Consider the following 18,356-nt stretch of genomic DNA (forward strand, 5'->3'; position numbering starts at 1 on the left):
GCCATGGAGCTGATTCTGGTTTATATTGTAGGGCGTTTGGGGTGGATATATCATTGCTGGGGCTTGCTTCAAATGTTGACCTTGGCCATTTTGGTGACCTTTCTTAACCATTGAGGGTATTTCTGTTCTTTCCCACGTGAACCGAGACAGTAAGGCTCTGAGGGATCGCGTGTGGTGTTAGGACAGCTGACGGCCCTTGGCTGCCTTGGTGTTTTGTGGATTAGGGGAAGGGGAAGTTTGCCCCAGCCACTCATGTTATGAGCTTCCAACTTACCTAATTTTCCTGCAACTGCGTTAGGCTGTCCATCTGTAAGCAATTCTCCTTGTAGATCTGTATAATCACTGTTTTCTTCAGGATCTGTGATGGCAAAATCTAGTACTGGCCAGCCGATGGGCCTGTAATGAGAAGAGAGTGGACCCGGAATTAACTGTCCAGACCTGCCAGATGAGTAAGTGCAATCTTATGTTCTGTGGGGCCACAAATGCTGGGAGGAGGGTAGCATCCATCCCATCAGTTGCAATATGTTTTATGGTATTGAAGTGTCTTCCCTGGGTCTCTAAGTTAGGATCTTGCAACAATGTCAGGATCACTCCCTGAATGCTGCTGAGACACTATGTTTATAATCAATGTCTTTAACTAGTCAGTGGCATCTTGTTCCAGTTCACCGTGAGTGCCCTTATTACAGACATACTGAATTTATTAGAATGTCACCTTTCCAAAAAGCCTGATCTTGCCATTTTCATATCAGAGTTCTGATCTGCCTTTTTATCCTTTTGGAAAACACTTGTAATACCAGGCAGGAACAGGCTTGGCTGGATGGGATTGTGAAAAACAAACTTCAGGAATCCAGAGACTGTGGGAGTGCTGTTTTTCTCAGGTCGGGGAACATGGATTTGGATGTAATTTCAAGCCAGCTCTATATAGGAGAGGGGAGAAAGATGAGGCCTGTACACCAAGTGAGTGGCAGAGAATGATAGTCTGCCAGTCTATCTCCTCTATAAGTGGGTGGGCATTTACTTTGCAGGGGTCCTGGATGTGTAGGCTAACAATTCAAGTAATATGCAGGTCAAGACTTCATCAAATATTTACCCTTCTGCTGTTTTTCGGGGAGGGGGCAGGGGGTGCGATATTTTTATTTTTTGCCTTGCAGATGTTGCTGAGACAATGCCTCGTGTTTCATTAAAATAAATTTTACTGTCTGAGTCTGACTCTTTCTTACTGTCATCTTTCAGCCTCAATTTCCACACTTGCCAAATGGGACTCACACCTTGCTCTCAGGGATATCTCTTGTATGTTTTTTGTAAAGTGCTCAGCACACAGGAGGTACTGAAGGAATTAGTACACCATTTCCAGAATATGGGAACAGATCACTGTGGCTTCATTTAGCTCATCTCCCTACCTGTCCAGGCGCCCATTTCAACCAAACATTTGTTTCCTTTCACAGGACCAGCAATTTCCTGAGATATTACAGGGCTTCTGTTTGGAAACCAGCCTCTTTATTCCTGCTATGATGCCAAGAGGTAGCCCAGCAACTCACACCTTGCCTTACTCTGAGCCACTTTCTTGTGTGGCCATCTCTGACGCCTTATGGTGAAGCTGATGTAGCTCAGCACCAAGTTTCGGCACCAAGAGGGTGCTTGTTAACTGGCAGTGCCGAAAAGGTCTGCTCTCTTTCATTGTGTGTGTAACGTTACTTCTTTTCTGGGCAGTGGTTAATTTGTTGAACATCTGCGGAAGAGTTTTCACAGTTGGGGTGGGGGGAAAGTGCTAAATAGAAATATGAACTCTTCTAAGGTGCATTCAAGGACACTTCTAAGCTCTAGTTTCATAGAAATGATGGGCTCCTCTGTTGCTTTATCACCACGGGTTTTATCCAGAAGGTGGCATCACAGAACCTGAATTTGAATCACCGAATTTTAAAAGAAAATCCCCATTTCTTAATGATTGGAAACTAAAGTGTGTATTCTTTAAAGGGGATGTTTAAATACTTTTTGTTCATCCCTGTATTCGGTGAAATTACTTTAAACCTGTGAAAGATTGGGGTCGTGATAGCTTACTACTCAGTGAAAACCTGAAGCTGAGATACTTACAAATCCTGTCCTAAGCCCATGTTCCTTCCCCAGGTGACATGATGATGATCAAAACTGGCTTATTTCCTAGTCAAGACAATTGTGAAACTTAAGAACAACCATGAGGCCTTCTTCCCCTTCCACACACACTTGTTCCCATTGCCCATCTAGTCATATTGGCTGGCTTCATTTGAGGTAGGGGTCAAGAAAACATAAATGGATGGTTTAAGAGGTCCATCTGCTGTGTAGTGGCACTTCAAAATAAGTCACAAGGTTGAGGATTCCAAAAAGGTGTTCTCCAGTTGGTGACAGTTTCACAAATCAGGGTTCTCGGGGAAAGAGAAGGTAATCCTCTTCTGAATTTGAGATGGAATCTGACTTGCTGGTTCCTTCCCAGGAATTCATTCCTAGGCCAGCCATGTCACTTAGGCTCATGAGACAGTACCTCAGTGAATGTCTACCCACTCGTGAGAATGTTAATATTCTATAAATTCTTGGCGTGAGGTATTCTTCTGGATACATAACCCATGTGGGATTGCTGGACTAGATGGTAGTTCTCTTTTTCATTTTTTGAGGGGCTTTTTTTTTTTTTTTTACCGTTTTCCATAGTAGCTCTTGCAACTGAATCTTGAACTAAACGAGTTTCATGAGTCGTTCTCAGGCAACTTTTGATTGTCGGTTCTTTTCAGGAGAAGTACTGTAGACTTTAGAGGCTCAAAGTGGGAAGGAGTTCCATGATCAGGAAAGATGGAATGACTGGCTACATACGGATCTTCGTTGGGGTGCCTAAAGCCTAGAGATGGGTAACGGGCTGGGAAGAGTGACCCTCTGTAGAGCTGCTGTCAGTGTACAAGGCGAAAGCTAGACAGGAGGACATAGGCCCTCAATGTGAAAGGTGCAATGAACTTTCTGTGGTCAAAAGTGTCTCCTACCTATTTCTCAATCCCTGGTACTGCCTGGGATCATTGTAGAAAGGGGACTGAAAATAATAGTGCACATCGCTGAGTGTGACATGAGAGTGGATTCCTTTCCGGCAAAGGTGAGACTTTCATGATGAAGGCTTTACCCTATGTGACAGCATTCCTCGGAATTCTGGACTTCACTGTTAGGGATGTTCTTGTGTTCCTGCTTCAGTCTGTGCACTGCCTTAGGCTGTGAAAAGCAGCTCAGGAAAGGTGACCTTTCCCCCTCCTATACTGTGGCCTAAAGCAGTAGTCTGAGAGGATCTCCTGGGAGGCGCCCTCTGATGTTGACTACACTTAACTATGTGAGTAGACCACTCAACTCTTCGGTTGAGACTACCTGTGACCATAAAGAGGCACATGAATGTGAAGTGGTGTTGCTGGTGTGTTCTACTGATATACCAACTAGACACTTCTTCCTTTGACACTCACACGCCTCAGGTGCCTTGCTAAAGTCCTAAAAGGTGCATATTGGCAATGGCAGCATGTGGGGCATGGGAAATGTTGAATCTGGGGCAAAAGGTGGCGGTAGACTAATGACAGAATTCTGTGCCATTGTGCCGAGCGAGGGCACTTTGGGAATCCTGAGGAGTCCCAACTCTGTTTGTCAGAATGTGGTTGGAACTTTCCACATTCACTTTCTGCACTCTTCCACTGAGCACACTCTGCACATTGGCTGGAAGACAGAGGTCTGATGGGTCTAGTCAGTGAACTGTCTGTGAATCTGGGGCCTTTTGCTTCCTTCCGGGCATATGCTGATGAGCCTGGATGTGTAGGAACCTCCTGAGTCAGGTGCCTGAGCTGGAGGATGAAGCCCTTGTATTCCTCTTGCTGGAGAAGGCTGCACCCCCAGGCTGTAGCTGTCTCTCCCACCCGTGTATCTGCTAGAAAGCCTTTCTAGCAGAAAGGCTGGCTGGTGGTTGCTCCTCTTCCATTTGGGGTTTCCTGTTGCTGGGGGTGACATTGCCTCAGGGGAACCTTCTCTGCACTCTCAAGGAAGAAGGTGTTGTTGGTAAACAGTGGAGGGACAGTTATGCATTGTTTGTGGTGTTGTGCTACTGGAGTGGGGGAGAGGAAAGGGGAACTCAGTTGGGGGAGGGACAAGGCCTGATGGTTTCCCCATGTCAGGCTTTTGCTTTCTCTTGATTCGGGAAATTTGGACCCAGTAGGGCTATGAGGAGGCGGCTCTGAGAGTATAAGGAAAGATTGCCAGTGGGGAGGACAAGGGTCTTTGGTGTGACGACTGTGGTGGGCATTGTGGGTTCAGGGCTCTTTCCCCTGTCTCCTTTCTCCATTCTCATGGCCTTCCTATGGGTTAGCATAGCTGAGGCACAAAAATTAACAATGGACCCTGATGGATATACTATAAGAAGTTACAGCTTTGGTATAAACTAGGACATTGATTATGGGAACAGGATTGTTTTCAATTTTCCCAAGTGAATTGTGATTTTGTCTGCAAGTGAAGGCTTTGCTGTCTCTTCCTTGCTCTGTGTTGCCTAGACCTGTGACAAATGGCTGGTGTGGAAGGGGAAATCTTTGTCCAGCTGTACTATTGCACAGTATATAATCTAAGGGAGTTCTGAGAAGGGACTGCTGTTGCTTACACTATTTTTTTCCCCTGGTGATATTTTCTGTCCTTTTCCTGCAGCTTTATGGGCTCTTGGTCACTGCTTTTTCTGCCAGGTCCCTGAAAGAACACTCATGGTTTTTCAAATTCCCAAGAGGCTTATTTAACTTACAGAAAAAATTTGCATACATTGCAGAGAATCAGAAATGGCAGCCTATTGCCTGGAGAATCCCAGGGACAGCGGAGCCTAGTGGGCTGCCATCTGTGGGGTCACAGAGAGTCAGGCACGACTGAAGTGATTTTGCAGAGTCAGACAAAGAAATGACCACACTATAGTTTTTGAGGAAATGTGAGAAAGAAGTCCTTGTCCCTTTTCAGCACGAGCAATTTAATTTTCCTTATTTGAGTGTCCCTTACAATGTGCTCCCCGTGAGATACCGGGTCCCCTGGGGATCGTCACCATCCCTCCAAGTGCTGATTCTAACGTTCTTGCCATAGGCAGACCTGGGCAGAGGAATTCCTCAAGAGGAACTTGTAGAAACAGCACCTGAAGGACAAGTGAAAAGGATGAGTGACTGCTTGTCCCCTAGGAGCTTTTAAACCATACATATGTCCTCAGGGTGAATTCTCTGTGATCAATAGGATCACTGGGGATGAGGATGAAGAGTACAAACCTTGTTTACAGAAGGTTTGTCACTCTGCTGACGTCAGCAGTCTGTTGGCAAGCGGAGCTGAACTTCTCTCTCACTGTCCCTTTGTCAAGTACTCTGAAGGAGCAGAGATTTGATCTCCAATTGGCAGAGGTCTGATTTCTGTGTCTTGTGGTGCACAGGACCTGCTAGAATACATGGGAGGAGGCAAGGGCTCAGATCCGACAGAGATTTACTTATGGAATTTTAGTGTGCAGCTCTGTCAAAAAGAGTGGACAGAATGAGTCAAATCTGTGCATTCCTTGACAGTTTGATTGGTCTCTTCATCCCTCTGGATTTGAATTTGCCCTCCCAGTCCACTATGCTGACTCCAGCATGCACCCATAATGGGTTACTGAGTGTCGCCAGTGAGGCCACCTCACAGTTTCGATTTGGGTTGGCTTTCTGAGCTTCCTTCGCTTCTCCTTATTCATGTGCAAGCCTACTGTACTACTTCTTATCAGCTTTGGAAAAGAGCAGCAGTGGACCCACTTCAGTGAATCCTAAGGAGATTCACTGGTTTACCCAGCCTCCCCCATCAGTCAGACGAAGCCCCTTCCAGAATGCTGAAAGGCCTGTTGTAGATTTTCCTCTAGTAGGTTGTCAGAGTACTGAGCTACAGGATATAAGTGAAAGTGAATTTGCTCAGTCATGTCCAACTCTTTGCGATACCATGGATTGTAGCCCACCAGGCTCCTCAGTCCATGGAATTTTCCAAGCAAGAATTCTGGAGTGGATTGCCATTTACCTTCTACAGGGGATCTTCCTGACCCAGGGATTGAACCCAGGTCGCCTGCATTGTAGGCAGATGCTTTACCGTCTAAGCCACAGGAACCAAGCTCCTATGCATCTCCTCCAGATGCCGGAACTGATGTGTACTGAAAAGGCTAAGAGGGTAGATCTTGTTCTGTCATGTTTCTATTACCAAATACTAATAATAATAATTATGAAGGTGGAATGAAACTTCAGAGTGGATGGGTGTGTTTATGGTATAGATTATGCAGATTCTTTATGGATGTATACTTATCTCCAGACTCATTCGATTGTATACATTACATGTATACATTTTTTGTATGTCAGTCATTGCTTATACCTCAATGAGCGGGGTTAAAAAAATAATTAAACAAAAGACCCTTCCATGATCACAAATGAGTGTCACCTCCCTCCAAGTGTTTTTAGATTTTAGAACTGAGAGGGAAGAATATTTCTCCTTGGGGAAATGGGTAATGCCATTTACATCATCTGTATTATGGTTTTGCCTTGGTTTCTCTATGTATACATAGTATTTGCATTAGTGGTGTATAAGGTTAACCTTTAGTCTGTAGGACTTTGAGTTTCATAAAATCTCAGCAATTCTACAGAAGTCGTCAACTTCATGTGGAGGACTTCGGCTCAAGGAGTGGCCCTGTGACATCAGCGAGTTGTCATTTGACCAGAAATTGACTTTGGGGTATTGTGCCTTTGAGAATGGCTTGGACTTTGGGTTGTTTTCATTTTGTATAATATGTGCTTTTGTGCTTCCTCAAGAAATCTTCAAAAATATTGTACCCATGGGGGCATGTCAAAGTGTGTGTGTGCTCTATTTGTATTCCACAGGATGGAAGTAACTGTCTAAGGCTCACTGGTCTCTCTAGCAGGCCTCTTTTGTCTGAGACCTTCCCACAGCCTTCTATTTTCTATGTCACAGAGTTTCCTGGCCTTAACTACTTGGTTTGGTACACTTTTCATCTTATCCTTGTTGAGCCAGTAATACTTTTGTTATTGTTTGGGACTAGACCGGCAAGAATGAGTGAGAGACTGCAAAGGTTCACTGGTAACCTTTCACTGCAGGGAAGAAAAAAAGACATACTGTTGGGACTTCCCCAGCAGTCCAGTGGTTAAGACTGCATGCTTCCAATATAGTGGGGAGGGGGTTCAGTCCCTGGTGGGGGAAATAGATCCCACATGCTGCATGGCGTGGCCAAAAAAAAAAAAAAAGAAAGACATACTGCTGAGTTTCCCTGAGCTAACCTCATTTCTGTGTCTTTAAAATGTATTCGTTGCTTAAGATTCTCGTATTTTGTTAAATACATGTGTTTTTCCAATAAAATTCATATCCTCCAGAATATCTCACTTTTATGTTTTTATTATTCAGAATGAACACCAGCATGATCAAGGAAGCTGCGGCTCTGTCATGTGCATTGTCACCTGAACCGGGGCGGAGTTCTAAGCTCTGGAGTCGGATGCATTAAGAACAGGAGTGAGTGGCAAGGAGATGGGGTCTCCAGGCCATGCTAAAAGTTCCCCTCTTTGTTAAGCTCGCCCCTTTGTCTAGGGAAGTATTCCCTTTAAAGCTAGTCACTCAGTCGTGTCTGACTCTGTGCGACCCCATGGACTGTAGCCCGCCAGGCTCCTCTGTGCATGGAATTCTGCAGGCAAGAATACTGGAGTGGGTTGTCATTGCTTCTTCAGGGGATCTTCCCACCCCAGGGATCGAACCCTGGCCTCCTACATTACAGGCAGATTCTTTACCATCCAAGCCACCTGGGGACCCCGATCCCCTAAAGGTAGCAGGTAATCTAATACTTCCCTATGAGAAGTGATCCTTTTAGCCACTTCATGAAGGTCATGAATGCATATTTGGGGATCATGGAGAAATCTTCTGATACTCCCAAGGGCAAGGAGAGGTAGGGTGACCAGCATGGTTTTATAGAAGCTTAGTTCAGAAGCCAGTAGGACCAAAGTAGAAGCAGCAAGCACACAGTTAATTCCTGCTGAGACTGCATTACAATCTCGGTCCCTTCTGCCTGAGACATCTTTTATTACACCACACCACTAGGTCTTCTAAAGACTTTGTAATAGCAGAATTACATTAGCTAAGTGGGTAGAATTTTTGGCATTGTTTAAACATATCAGTACACTTTCCAGTTCTAACTGGAATTCAACATGCAATTAACTAAAATTGCATGTCTTACGTATAACTTACCATGGTTTAAACATTTCAGCAGGGACTTCCCCGGTGGTCCAGTGGCTGAGACTCCATGCTTCCAATGCAGGGGGCCCAAGCTCAATACCTGGTTGGGAAACTAGACTCCACATGCCACAACTAAGAACCAGTGCAGGCAAATTAATTAATATTGAAAAATATAGAAAAAAAAAAAAAAAAACCATTTCCCAGCAAATAGCCTTACTGTGGTCAGTAACCACCTGCCCACCCCCACTGGAAAGGAGAGTAAGACTGGCAGTCTCTTCTGCCTGTAGATCTTCAGGGTGGCTGGGTGCCTTTCTCTTCCTGGCATTTCATAAATATCTTTGGCTGAAGGTGGCAGCAATTCTGTTCTTACCGTTCAGTCTAGAGGGCCCCAAGCTTCGATGTCTCATTTCCTGCCCGAGAGGTTCATCAGGATGCAGAGCTCAGATTACATCTCTTTTTCTCTAATTGCAGCTTGAACTTTATATCACTTTGATTATGCTCTCTTGCTACAGAATGAGTCTCACATAAGACTGGAAACCATCTCCCATTGGCCCTATTTCAGGTCAGTGGGTGTGATTTTACCTGAGGCATTTGCATTTAGACTGCCAAACACCGTGAAATCCCACTACGATTCTGATCTTCATTGACACGCCAAGCCTTTGCGGAAGCGCTTTCCCTGGAGGCGGGCCTAGGGTAGGGGTGGGCGGGGCCAGGATCCCTACTGTCCCCTGGGCAGTCCGCACCCTCAAGAGCAGATGGTTGCTAGTGTGCAGGCACAATATGGAGGCAGAGCGAGGGCTGAAGGGGCCGGAGAAGAGGGTTAGGGGAGGGGCAGGGCCAATGGTGATAAGGAGGCGGGATCAGAAACGAGGGGCGGGGCCAAGGTTTCCCCAGGCAGGCGGTATGTGGAGAGCAGGGACCAGGGGCCAGGGCAGGAGCCCAGGACTCTGCGTCTTTCAGGATGAGGGCGAGGCCCACTGCACTTGGAGCAGAGGAGTCAGCCAGGTGCCCACCCTCCCTGCCGAGCCTGCCACTCACTTGTCCTTCTGAGTTCCTTGGTTTGCATGAGGTTCTGTGAACACATTTTCCTGCTTCTTCATGCATCTCTCAGACAGATTATTAGCACCTATGCTGCAGATGTTGCCTGCAACATGAATGGGAAAGCCCCAAACACTAGCCAGCATAATCCCAAGCAGCATGATCAAAGAGTGCACCGTGACCAGAAAATGTAAGGAAGGTTGAATGCTAAGAAAGCTCTTAATATTCTATACCAAAAGACGAAAAGAAAATAACCATCTGGTCATCTGCATCAGTTTTGAAAAGATAAAAATGAAGGGTTATCTGATGTTACCAGAAGCATTTGCCTTTAGTCTATTATCAATACCAGAAAATCAAATTACAACTCAGATCATTAAATTACTTTCTCTGACATCATCATCACATATATGACATAATTCACTGTTTACTTAGGGAAATGACACTCCAATTTCTTTCACAAATCATGTGTTTTTATGAGACAGTGCTACAGGTCAACCTCTCTGGATACCCGCAACAGATCAACCCGAAGAGGAGGTGACTCTTGATCCAAATGACAGTATGTCATTTACTAATCTGTTTGGAGTTGGGATTTTAGTTGAACTTTTACTTAATATATTGCATATATATTGGAACAGTGAAGGGAATCTTAGATTTATGGATATTATAAGCTAACTTTTTGAAAAATCAGCAGATTTAGTATTCATGAAGGTTTTACTCACTGACTGCTTTTTCCCCCTGGCAAATCTGTTTTTCCTCTGTCTTCTGCCTCTTGATAAATAAAAGTGCTTTTCTTCATATTGCTTAGTCCAAGCACCTTGGTATCGTCCTTGACTCCTCTGTTTCTTCCCTGTCCCACACTAACTCCATCACCAAATCCTCAGGTATACCTTCAACATATAAGCAAAGGGCTGCACATCCAGGGACAGGAGGAATTGCTGTGGCCTATTTTTCAGTCAATTTACCACTGTCTGTATGTGGAAATATGAGCCAAAACCTAGAAGCAGAGTCCCATAAACAGAATATGGACTCATAAAAAGACATGAGCTACGATATAGAAACAAAGTCAGTATGTAAGGTATATGCTTACTCAAGGTGTATGAATCCATTCTAATCCACTAGTGTGAACACAGAATCAATGATGGGTGTAAAGGAAACATCTGTGGATTTGCAAGGGGTTAGAATTTCAGCTCAGTGTGCTCTCTCCTTATGCTCAGAAGTGTAGAAAATCAAAGGAATCTCCTTTCTACCTCCAGGAGAGTAGAGGAGACAAGAAGCATATAGCTCACTACTTGTGGTGCAAAGTTATGCAAAGTTCCGATGCAGGACTAGAGTTTTAGACCATTGTTTGGGATCAAGAAAACTTTGTGACTGATGGAAGAAATTTTCACAATTGAGGTATGGGGAAATCATTCTGGCTTCAAAATGATTTAGCTTGAACTTTATGCTAACTAGAACAGCCTGTCTTATGACCTGTTTATCATTCAGTGTACATCTGCTTTAGCCATTCAGAAAAGAATTCATTATCCAGAAGTAAAGTATGTCCACTTTGAAGGTAGGGATAAATGCTACCCTCTCCTATGATACTTATGCTAGTATTCCATTAAAGATAAGTTTTCCTTCCCAGATATCAAGGTCCTGCTGATTCACTCTGCACGTGCTAATCTATCCCTTTTGAAATCTTGAAGGAATGTACCCCTGCATGTTTCTGCTTGATGATTCTTTGCTCTGAAAAGATACAAAACTGTGATGAAAACCATGCTTCTCCAGCACAGCTTCTAAGAGTTCCTGATAAGTTGTTCCCTAGGCTATAGTCCTCAGTTTGGCGGAAAGAACACTCTATTTCTATTCCTGTTACAGATCGGTCATTGTTTATTTGTGTTGACACAATGATAAATAAGGCATGGCTTGGCACCATCTGAGTTAGAAGTGGTAACATGATATGTACTAGCGTTCTGAGCAGGTTCTGAATACTGGTTCTTGTTTTGGTTCCAGTACGAATAGAAAGGACAACCGGCACTCCCCCACCCCAAAGGATTGCTCATCACGGTGATAATTTGTTCTTTGGCAATATCTTTCATTGGAGGCACTATGAACACTCTGAAAACACACCTCTGTGAGGTTATCTACAAGACCTTCTGGAACGAACACCCCCAAAAGATGTCCTTTTCATTATAGGCGACTGGAATGCAAAAGAAGGAAGTCAAGAAACACCTGGAGTAACAGGCAAATTTGGCCTTGGAGTACAGAATGAAGCAGGGTGAAGGCTAATAGAGTTTTGCCAAGAGATCGCACTGGTCATAGCTAACACCCTCTGCCAACAACACAAGAGGAGACTCTACACATGGACATCACCAGATGGTGAAGACTGAAATCAGATTGATTATATTCTTTGCGCCAAAGATGGAGAAGCTCTATACAGTCAGAAAAAACAAGACCAGGAGCTGACTGTGGCTCAGATCATGAACTCCTTATTGCCAAATTCAGACTGAAATTGAAGAAAGTGGGGAAAACCAATAGACCATTCAGGTATGACCTAAATCAACTCCCTTATGACTATACAGTGGAAATGAGAAATACATTTAAGGGACTAGATCTGATACACAGAGTGCCTGATCAACTATGGATGGAGGTTCATGACATTGTACAGGAGACAGATTTCAAGGCCATCCCCAAGAAAAAGAAAAGCAAAACGGCTGTCTGAGGAGGCCTTACAAATAGCTGTGAAAAGAAGAGAAGCGAAAAGCAAAGGAGAAAAGGAAAGCTATATCCGTTTGAATGCAGAGTTCCAAAGAAGAGCAAGGAGAGATAAGAAAGCCTTCCTCAGCCATCAATGCAAAGAAATAGAGGAAAACAATAGAATGGGAAAGACTAGAGATCTCTTCAAGAAAATGAGAGATACCAAGGGACCATTTCGTGCAAAGATGAGCTGATTAAAGGACAGAAATGATATGGACCTAACAGCAGAAGATATTAAGAAGAGGTGGCAATTGGTAAATTCAAAAAAATTGAAATCATTCCAGTCATCTTTTCTGATGACAATGCAGTAAGATTAGATCTCAGTAACAGGAATAAAAACTATTAAAAATTCCAACATATGGAGGCTAAATAACACGCTTCTGAATAACCAACAAATCATAGAAGAAATCAAAAAATGCATAGAACGAATGAAAATGAAAAAACAACCCAAAACCTATGGGACACTGTAAAAGCAGTGCTAAGGGGAAGGTTCATAGCAATAAAGGCTTACCTCAAGAAATAAGGAAAAAAATCAAATAAATAACCTAACTCTACACCTAACACAATTAGAGAAGGAAGAAATGAAGAACCCCAGGGCTAGCAGAAGGAAAGAAATCTTAAAAGTTAGGGCAGAAATAAATGCAAAAGAAACAAAAGAGACAATAGCAAAAATCAACAAAGCTAAAAGCTGGTTTTTTGAAAGGATAAATAAAATTGACAAACCGTTAGTCAGACTCATCAAGAAACAAAGGGAGAAGAATCAAATTCACAAAATTAGAAATGAAAATGGAGAGATCTCAACAGACAACACAGAAATTCAAAGGCTCATAAGAGACTACTACCAGCAGCTCTATGCCAATAAAATGGACAACTTGGAAGAAATGGACAAATTCTTAGAAAAGTATAACTTTCCAAAACTGAACCAGGAAAAAATAGAAGATCTTAACAGACCCATCGCAAGCACGGAAATTGAAACTGTAATCAGAAATTTTCCAGCAAACAAAAGCCCAGGACCAAATGGCTTCACAGCTGAATTCTACCAAAAATGTAGAGAACAGCTAACACCTAGCCTACTCAAATTCTTCCAGAAAATTGCAGAAGAATGTAAACTTCCAAACTCACTATATGAGGCCACCATAACCCTAATACCAAAACCGGACAAAGATGCCACAAAAAAAGAAAACTACAGGCCAATATCACTGATGAACATAGATGCAAAACTCCTTAACAAAATTTTAGAAAACAGAATCCAACAACATATTAAAAAGATCAGACATCATGACCAAGTGGGCTTTATCCCAGGAATGCAAGGATTCTTTAATATCTGCAAATCAATCGATGTAATACACCACATGGACAAATTGAAAGGTGAAAACCATATGATTATCTCAAGAGATGCAGAAAAAGCCTTTGACAAAATTCAACATCCATTTATGATAAAAACTCTCCAGATGGCAGGAATAGAAGGATCATACCTCAACATAATGAAAGCTATATATGACACACTCACCAGCAAACATTATCCTCAATGGTATACAATTCAAAGCATTTCCCCTGAAGTCAGGAATAAGGCAAGGGTGCCCACTCTCACCACTACTATTCAACATATTTTTGGAAGTTTTGGCCACAGCAATCAGAGCAGTAGAAGAAATAAAAGGAATCCAGATAGGAAAAGAAGAAATCAAACTCTCACTGTTTGCAGATGACATGATCCTCTACATAGAAAACCCTAAAGATTCCACCAGAAAATTACTAGAGCTAATCAAGGAATATAGTAAAGTTGCAGGATATAAAATTAACACAGAGAAATCCCTTGCATTCCTTTACACTAACAATAAGAAAACAGAAAAAGAATTTAAGGAGACAATACCATTCACCATTGAAACAAAAAGAATAAAATCCTTAGGAATATATCTACCTAAAGAAACAAAAGACCTATATATAGAATACTATAAAACACTGATAATAGAAATCAAAGAGGACAGAAATAGATGGAGAAATATACCGTGTTCATGGGTTGGATGAATCAATAATGTGAAAATGAGTATATTACCCAAAGCAATCTATAGAGTCAATACAATCCTTATCAAGCTACCAATGGTATTTTTCACAGAACAAGAACAAATCATTTTCCGATTTGCATGGAAATACAAAAAACCTCGAATAGTCAAAGCAATCTTGTGAAAGAAGGATGGAACTGGAGAAATCAACCTGCTTGGCATCAGGCTCCACTACAAAGCCACAGTCATCAACACAGTATGGGACTGGCACAAAGACAGAAAGATAGATCAATGGAACAAAATTGAAAGCCCAGAGATAAATCCACGTACCTATGGACACCTTATCTTCGACAAAGGAGGCAAGAATATACAATGGAGAAAAGACAACCTCTTTAACAAGTGGTCCTGGGAAAACTGGTCAACAACTTGTAAAAGAATGAAACCAGAACACTTTCTAACACCATACACAAAAGTAAACTCAAAATGGATGAAAGATCTAAATGTAAGACCAGAAAATATAAAACTCCTAGAGGAGAACATAGGCAAAACACTCTCTGACATCAATCACAGCAAGATCCTCTATGACCCACCTCCCAGAATATTGGAAATGAAAGCAAAAATAAACAAATGGGACCTGATGAAACTTAAAAGCTTTTGTACAACAAAGGAAACTATAAGCAAGGTGAAAAGACAGCCTTCAGAATGGGAGAAAATAACAGCAAATAAAGCAACAGACAAAAAATTAATCTCAAAAATATACAAGCAAGTCCTGCAGCTCAATTCCTGAAAAACAAATGACCCAATCAAAAAATGGGCCAGAGAACTAAACAGACATTTCTCCAAAGAAGACATACAGATGGCTAACACACACATGAAAAGATGCTCAACAACATCCATTATTAGAGAAATGCAAATCAAAACCACAGTGAGGTACCATTTCACGTCAGTCACAATGGCTGCTCTCCAAAAGTCTACAAGCAATAAATGCTGGAGATGGTGTGGAGAAAAGGGAACCCTCTTACACTGTTGGTGGGAATACAAACTAGTAGAGCCACTATGGAGAACAGTGTGGAGGTTCCTTAAAAACCTGGAAATAGAACTGCCATATGACCCAGCAATCCCACTCCTGGGCATACATACCGAGAAAACCAGAACTGAAAGAGACACGTGTACCCCAATGTTCATCACAGCACTGTTTATAATAGCCAGGACATGGAAGCAACCTAGATGCCCATCAGCAGACGAATGGATAAGAAAGTTGTGGTACATATGCACAATGGAATATGACTCAGCCATTAAAAAGAATACATTTGCATCAGTTCTAATGAGGTGGATGAAGCTGGAGCCCATTATACAGAGTGAAGTAGGCCAGAAAGAAAAACACCAATCCAGTATACTAACACATATATATGGAATTTAGAAAGATGGCAATGATAACCCTATATGCAAGACAGAAAAAGAGACACTGATGTATACAACAGACTTTTGGACTCTGGGAGAAGGTGAGGGGGGGATGATCTGAGAGAATAGCATTGAAACATGTATATTATCAATTGTGAAACAGATCGCCAGTCCAGGTTTGCAGCCTGAGACAAGTGCTTAGGGCTGGTGCACTGGGATGACCCAGAGGGATGGGATAGGGAGGAAGGTGGGAGGGGGATTCAAGAAGGGGAACACATGTAAATCCATGGCTGATTCATATCAATGTATGGCAAAAACCACTACAATATTGTAAAGGAATTAGCCTCCAACTAATGCAAATAAATAAAAAACAATAACGAAAAAATAAATAAATAAAAAAGAAGAGGTGGCAAGAATACACAGAAGAACTGTACAAAAAAGATATTCACGACCCAGATAATCACGATGGTGTGATCACTCACACTCACCTAGAGCCAGACATCCTGGAATGTGAAGTCAAGTGGGCTTTAGGAAGCATCACTACAAACAAAGCTAGCGGAGGTGATGGAATTTCAGTTGAGCTATATCAAATCCTAATAGATGATGCTGTGAAAGTGCTGCACCCAATATGCCAGTAAATTTGGAAAACTCGGCAGTGGCCACAGGACTGGAAAAGGTCAGTTTTCATTTCAATCCCAAAGAAAGGCAATGCCAAAGAATGCTCAAACGACCGCACGATTGCCCTCATCTCATACGCTAGTAAAGGAATGCTCAAAATTCTCCAAGCCAGGCTTCAGCACTACGTGAAACCTGAACTTCCAGATGTTCAAGTTGGTTTTAGAAAAGGCAGAGGAACCAGAGATCAAATTGCCAACATCTCCTGGATCATCGAAAAAGCAAGAGAGTTTCAGAAAAAACATCTATTTCTGTTTTATTGACTATGCCTTAGCCGTTGACTGTATCGATCACAATAAACCGTGGACAATTCTGAAGGAGATGGGAATACCAGACCACCTGACCTGCCTCTTGAGAAACCTGTATGCAGGTCAGGAAGCAACAGTTAGAACTGGACATGGAACAACAGACTGGTTCCAAATAGGAAAAGGAGTACGTCAAGGCTGTATATTGTCACCCTGCTTATTTGACTTTTATGCAGAGTACATCATGAGAAACACTGGGCTGGAGGAAGCACAAGCTGGAAACAAAATTGCTGGGAGAAATATCAATCACCTCAGATACGCAGATGACACCACCCTTATGGCAGAAAGTGAAGAAGAACTAAAGAGCCTCTTGATGAAAGTGAAAGAGAGTGAAAAAGTTGGCTTAAAGCTCACCATTCAGAACACTAAGATCATGGCATCCTGTCCCATCACTTCATGGCAAATAGATGGGGTCATGGAAACAGTGGCTGACTTTATTTTTCTGGACTCCAAAATCACTGCAGATGGTGATTGCAGCCATGAAATTAAAAGACGCTTACTCCTTGGAAGGAAAGTTATGACCAACCTAGACAGCATATTAAAAAGCAGAGACATTACGTTGCCAACAAAGGTCTGTCTAGTCAAGGCCATAGTTTTTCCGGTGGTTATGTATGGATGTGAGAGTTGGACTGTGAAGAAAGCTGAGCGGCCAGCCGCTATCCCGCGCACCCTCGCTCGGCCGGGCGGACGGAAGCGCCGACCCACGGTGGGGCTAACGCGCGGAGCCGGCCGGCAGCAGCGCCGCCATGCCCGGGGACCACCGCCGCATCCGCGGGCCCGAGTAGTCGCAGCCGCCGCAGCTGTACGCGGTCGGCGAGGGCTAGGCGTCCGCCCCTCGCGACCCGGCGCGGCTGCGGCCGGTGTACGCGCGCCGGGTTGCTGAGCTAGGCCAAAGGTTCAGCCTACTTGGAGGCAGGCGGCCCCAAGGTGCTGTGCGCCGAGTCGGGCCCGCGCCGGGCCGAGGGCGGCGAGCGGGGCGGCTGCCCGGCCGGCGCGGGCGGCGAGGCCCCCGCGGCGCTGAGCTGCCGCCTGCTCTGCGACTTCCGCCGCGCGCCCGTCCCGGACCGCGGGCGCCGTGCCCCGCCGAGCGGCGACGAGGATCGCGAGCGGGCGCTGGCGCTGCAGGAGGCGCTCGAGACGGCCATGCGCCTGGGCTGCTACCCGCGCGTGCAGCTCGAGGTGTCGGCGCTGCTGCTGGGGGACGGCGGCTCAGCGCTGGCCGCCGCGCTCGCCCTGGCCGACACGGGCGTCGAGACGTACGACCTGGTGGTGGGCTGCAGCCTGAGCCGCGCGCCGGCGCCCGCGCCCGCCTGGCTGCTGGACCCCACGCTGCTGGAGGAGGAGCGCGCCGCCGCCGGCCTCACCGTGGCGCTCATGCCGGTGCTCAAGCAGGTGGCCGGGCTGCTGGGCAGGGGGAGGGCGGCCCGACCGAGAGCTAGGCGGAGGCCGTGCCCCTGGGGTTCGAGGGCTGCCAGCGCCTCTACCCCGTTCTCCAGCAGTGTTTGGTGCGGGCCGCCCACCGGAGGGGTGTCTCCGCGCCACTCTGAGCCCGAGATCGTGGCAACGATGGACACCGAGGACCAAGCCGCCGGCCTGCAGACTGCGTGCGCAGAACTGCAGCTGAGAACTGGGAGCACTGGAGAGGATTTGCCAAGGCGTGCTCAGAATAGCCGTGTTGGAGCGATTCTTTCCAACTGCTTCGTTAAAGAAACCTTTCTAATTGAGTTGACTCCCAGCCACGACCCAGTTGAAGAAACCTGCCAGCGCATCTTGACTCCTAAGTTGGAAAGGACTTCCGCTGGACTCATCGGGAAACCTGGAGCTGTTGTCCTGCAAGGGATGGACCCTATCAGGCCAGCCGGGGACTCTCTCCTGAATAACTGGGCTGCTTTTGAGAGCGGGAACAAGGGGGCTGTGCCTTCCACGTACATCTGAACCCAAAGAAAAACTCTTATAATCG

General features: G+C 44.6%; 1 pseudogene; it reads left to right on the forward strand.

The window, feature by feature from the left end:
- The first annotated feature begins 17,142 nt into the window (after nt 1-17,142).
- LOC136154794 (exosome complex component MTR3-like) lies at nt 17,143-17,943 on the forward strand (annotated as a pseudogene).
- Nucleotides 17,944-18,356: the final 413 nt, after the last annotated feature.

Source organism: Muntiacus reevesi, chromosome X, assembly GCF_963930625.1.
Source record: "Muntiacus reevesi chromosome X, mMunRee1.1, whole genome shotgun sequence".
Classification (NCBI taxonomy): domain Eukaryota; kingdom Metazoa; phylum Chordata; class Mammalia; order Artiodactyla; family Cervidae; genus Muntiacus; species Muntiacus reevesi.